This window comes from Podarcis bocagei (assembly GCF_964188305.1).
Source record: "Podarcis bocagei genome assembly, chromosome: 2".
Lineage (NCBI taxonomy): Eukaryota > Metazoa > Chordata > Lepidosauria > Squamata > Lacertidae > Podarcis > Podarcis bocagei.
The window spans coordinates 101,089,017-101,094,745 of record NC_138126.1 but is presented as its reverse complement, the minus strand read 5'-3'; positions in this window follow the sequence as shown (position 1 = coordinate 101,094,745).

The window sequence follows — 5,729 nt, the reverse complement described above, 5'->3', positions numbered from 1 at the left end:
GCCCAAACTTTTTTCAAAGAGGGCCAGATTTGATGAAGTGAACATGCGTTTACGATTTTACCCCAAACTTGTTGAGCTTTATTTTAGAATTAAAGTTGTTGAGCTTTTTTTCGGTTTGAAGTTGTTCAGTTTGTTTTAAGATTGAAGTTGTTCAGCTTTTTTTTAGGGTTTTACCCCAGGAAATAAACTGCCACAGGAGCCAGATTGAACCAACCGGTGGATTAGACCCCCAAAACAGATTTTGGACATGCCTGGTGTAGAGGAAGGATGGAGACTCCCCAGGCTCGACATATGTTGCTGGACGATAGCTCCCATAATTCCTTTCCATGGGGTATGCTGGCTGGGGTTGATGAGAGTTAGTCTGCCAACATCTGGAGGGTCAATTTTCCCACCCATATATGATCTTATTCTCTGGATTATCACTCAATAAAAAGCTGTTAATTGAATTGTCCCAGACCTTGTGTATTTCATCGCGTTTGACCTCACTGTTTACTCCATGGTTTACATTTCTCTCTCCCTCCCCATTCTGATATGTAAATATGCTTGTTAGTTAAAGATAACACTCCCTGCATCTAATGAACTGCAGTCTGCTTCATGAAAGCTTATTATGCCATAACAAATGTGTACATATTTAAGACTCTTTGTTGGTATTGCTGCAACAGACTTACACATCATTTAAAAGAAATTGTAGACAGCTATGCGTTCTGGAACAGGAAAAGAAGAACCCACAGTTGCTAGCGGAAGTTACAGAGAAACCTCAGTAAACGGTAGCTGCACCAGACTTGTAATGTTAATTGGGGTAGCATTCACTTAGAAAATAACATTTAAGAGGCCACAAAATGGCTTTGCTGTGCATGTTTCTAGTGGGGGTGGGGAGAGTAAAGGTGGAATTTTGTTAGGGCAGGGATGAATTTATGGAAACTATTGAGTAGGAGCTGTGATGCAGAACCATCTCTCCATGCAAGTAGTATGACTGATAGAAGGAACTGGCTGGGGCAAGAGGGTGGTATATATTTTTTAATCAGTGGGGGTTGACTAGATAACCCTTGGGATCCCTTCCAACTCTACAATTCTATGATTTTAGGATTCTAATATTAGATGAATCTACACCAAGGGTGGGGAACTTTATTAGAAAGCAAAAGTAGCCACGTTGGCTTGTAAGAAAAACTACAAAGCCTACATTAGAGCAGTGCCTTTATTAAGACAACCAAAATGGCATGTAATACTGTGCAAGCTTTTGAGTTCTTTAAAACTCTCCATCAGGGGAGATAGTAAAGAAAGCAAGGGGAGGGACAGCGAGAAAAAGGGTTCTTGGATGTGGAAGCCATGGAATCTGGATTTAATCAAGAAGATGGGAGGAGGGAACGGACCATAACATTAGGTGCTGCTATGCAGGTTTCAGGACGAGACCAGGACTGCTGGGATGAAAAAATGTACAAATGGTTGATCCCTTATACAGTGGTACTTTGGGTTAAGTACTTAATTTGTTCTGGAGGTCTGTTCTTAACCTGAAACTGTTCTTAACCTGAAGCACCACTTTAGCTAATGGGGCCTCCTGCTGCCGCCGTGCCACCAGAGCAAAGTTCATCCTGAAGCAAAGTTCTTAACCTGAAGCCCTATTTCTGGGTTAGCGGAGTCTGTAACCTGAAGCGTCTGAAACCTGAGGTACCACTGTATTATATCCAGTTGTTACCCAGATCTGTGTCCAAGAACACAGAAGTTCCTGCATGGGTGGAAAACAGAAAAAGAGAAACCAGACTGTTGTTACATTAACAAAGCTGGAAATTGTATGTGATGTACTATGTAAAAAAAATCTAAGAGTTGTATCTGTTGCTCCACCCACTGGCAGAGGAAGGGGGGTGTGGCGGATGCGGCCTGAACTGGGGGTCATCCATGATGGGGGGTGACATTGCTGTCGCCCCCTGGGATGCTCGCCACGGGCACTGCCCCCACAGGCACCTAGCCCTGCCCCTGGGTGCACAAGAAGTGCCCCGCTCCACCCACTTTCCCTCTAGCCCCACCCACCAGTGATGTGCAGAACCCAGAAATCTGGCCACAGCCCTTAGGCTGAAATGGTCTCCCTATCCCCATTTGTTTGTTGTTGTTGTTTAGTCGTTTAGTCGTGTCCGACTCTTCGTGACCCCATGGACCAGAGCACGCCAGGCACTCCTGTCTTCATCCCCATTTGTACCCATCTTAATAAAAGAGAATTACATATGTGTCATTAATGCGCACATAATTACACAGTAATGAAAAAGTGCACATTCCTGCATTGCAAGGGGTTGGACAAGATGATCCTCAGGGTCCCTTCCAACTCTACAATTCTATGAGCTAAAGCTTGTATGTATGTATATATGTATATATCACAGTTCAGACAGAAGTGTCATAAGATCCAGGGAAGGTCTTATCAGGCCTTAGAGTGGCCCACACAGCACCACTTCTGACACCCTTCACCCACACGGGGCTGGGAAGCCATTCAGTAGGTTTATTGGAACAAAGGAGCCAATTTTTAAATTTGTCCTATTCAAGCTCGAAATGGTTAAGAACGGATATCTCAACAGAGCTACAGAATCAGGTCGCACTTTTCACCATTTAATGTATGATGCTGCTGCGGTATTGAATTCTGATGGAATTGACATTTTTAAAAGCAGATTGTGAATGCAGCCCCGGGGGTGGGGGTCTGTTGAGGGGGATTTTGACTGAGATGTGATGATGCCCTTGGTTTTTTGGTGCACAATTTTTAAAGTGAGGTCTAAAAGTAGGGGAGTTTGCTGGGTGCCAGAAGCAGCGGAGGGAGAATGTGAACTAGCTGGACTGGCCAAGAGAAATGTCAGCAAAGCTCTGAGGGAGGAGAAAGGCATCCTGGACTGCTGTGCACAAGTGCCCTATTAAGAGATAAGCAGTGACAGGAGAGGAAAGCAAGCACTGCCATCCAAAATAGCCTTGGGTGACACAAGAGGGCAAAGGGACACAGTTCTGGAAGCTGGCAGAGGAACCTATGGCATTGGAACCTAGTAGAGAGATGAATGGACAGAGCCCTGGCCTGGAATTTAGTTCAAGGTGTGAAATTCAGGGTGGCATATGTATGTGATAAATGCATGCATGCAATAAGGGCGAAGAAGGAAAGCAAGCCATGAACAGCAAATCTATCTGTAACTATAAAACACTCTGATTAACATACAAATGAGCTTAAAATCATTCAAATATGTATGTGACTGGCAAGTAAGAGAACTGTACTGTACAAGCAGGTATCTGACCTTGCATAGAGACTGGGGCATGCTTGCACTTGCTCACACACCCCCTGAAGACACTAAAGATCAGGCAAATCAAGTTCCTCTATATCTTTCAGTCTGTGGTGCTCTTTGATCCGAGATGCTAACATTAATGAATCCAATAAAACTGTACCAAGTTTCAAAAAATTAGCCTGTCTCAGTTTGGTCCTCTGGCGACAGACACTTGATTTATCAATTTCTCCACCAGGGCAATATTCCATGCCTCATTACACTAGTCAGTCAGTGGAAGAAGCCTCTTGAATGTCTCCTGCATGTCCCTGTCTCTTGCTGCGAAAAAATATGTCAAGTCTTTCAAGTGAGACTGCACTTGATGGTCCGCAGACATGCTCAGCAATGCCAGAACTGCCAAAATGTAAATGCCTGTCCTAAAATCTTCCAAATTTCCCTTTCAATCAGTATGTTTGGTTTGATATAGGGTTATACTGATCAGTTACTGTTGTTGGATAAAGGCTGGTGAATTCTGCACTCCTTAAGCTTTTGCAAGTGAAATGGAATAGGGATAGTTCATTGGTACTTGATTTCAGACAAATAAGAAGCTGAAGGGAAGCTAAATGTAAGGAGAAATATCCCTTCCCTGTGTGGGTGGTGTTCAAAAACTCCTTAATTCAAGGAAAGAGGAGCCCACTATGGAGTTACAGAGTAGGAGGGATAGGCCAAATAATGTAATTACGTTGTATATGTGTTGGCTCTGCAAATCACACTTGTTGGTCTAAAACTGCTGGGAAAGCTTAGTCTTAAGAACACAAGAAGAGCTGCTGGATCAGTATCCTTTTCTCACAGTGGCCAACCAGATGTCTGTCGGAAACCCACAAGCAAGTCCTAGCACAACAACACTCTCCCTTCCTGCAGTTTCCAGCAACTGGTATTCAGAAGCATTACTGCCCTCCAACTATAGAGACCGAGCATAGCTATGATTACGGCTAGTAGTAATTGGCAGCCTTATCCTCCATTAACTCAGCTAATCCTCTTTTAAAGCCATCCATGTTAGTGGCCAGCATCACTGCCTCTTGTGGGAGCAAATTCTATAGTTTAAACTATGTGGTGTATGAAGAAGTATTTTCATTTCTCTGCCCTGAATCCTGGGTATATAATCCTAATTCCATACAGTTCTGGGTCGTCACACATTAATTGGGTAGCATCCTGGATAAACCTGAAATCCGCTTGGTTCTTGACCAAAAGCTGACTTGAGAACTTTGACTGTCTTACCTTAGGCAACCTGGTGATAGATAGCTAGGCATGGCTCCCTTTAGTTCTGAAACTGCCCCGGTGTGTCTGGTCCTAGATCAAGAAGGTCCTACTATTCTCATTGTTACAATGAATTCCCTTAGCACTGCGCCCGACCAAGGTCCAGATTTCTCTGCTTCTTTTCTTTGCCTGCTCCATTTCTGGCTTGTAGTTAATAGTAGTAGTAGTAGTAGTAGTAGTAGTAATTTATTTGTACCCCATCCATCTGACTGGGCTGCCCCAGACAATCTGGGTGGCTTCCAGCATATATAACAACATAGTAAAACATCAAACCTTAAAAAGCTTCCCTATACAGGGCTGCTTGCAGATGTTTCCTAAATGTTATACCCTAAATCTTCAAATCCAGTTCTGTAAGTCAAGGTCATTCTGGCTGTGGTTTTGAACCAGTCTGGTGCCTATGGTTCTGTCCTGCCCCCTGACCTATGGTGCCTCTGGTTCTGGTGTAATACACTGTGTTTATACACCTCTCCACTTACTGTATCGCCATATCCCATATCCGTGTCTATATGCACTGATTGAGCGTCAATTACTCAGTTTGGGGGGTGGGCACAGAAAGCGAGGTTGCGACGGCACAAAACCAGCAGAGCACTTTGGCACTGGTTTGGAGTCAAACAGGATGAGGTTGGATTTTTGGCCCTTTACAGTGGTACCTCGGGTTACAGACGCTTCAGGTTACAGACTCTGCTAACCCAGAAATAGTACCTCGGGTTAAGAACTTTGCTTCAGGATGAGAACAGAAATTGTGCTCCGGTGGCGCGGCGGCAGCAGGAGGCCCCATTAGCTAAAGTGGTGCTGCAGGCTAAGAACAGTTTCAGGTTAAGAACTGATCTCCAGATGGAATTAAGTTCTTAACCCGAGGTACCACTTTACTTGTAAAGGGTTTTGGCCCTTTGCACAAAATGCGGGATTCGCAGCACAAAACTTTGGCGGGATCCATAATTTCAGGGTCACACCTGATCCTGATCGCATTGCCCACCTACCAGCTCCCTGAGTTCCGACCCTGCTCCAGGGGGGAAACCCAGTTCTGTTTTTTCTCCCTGTTGCCCCTAGGTCTTCTTGCTCACAGCTCCTCTTTCCGTCTCGCCTCGGCGGAGGAGTCGCGGCCCACGTGCTCCCACCGACCACGCTGCCGCTCGGCCCCCGCCCCCTCGGAGAGCGGCCCGTGGGAGGCGCTAGGACCCGCCTGGCCTG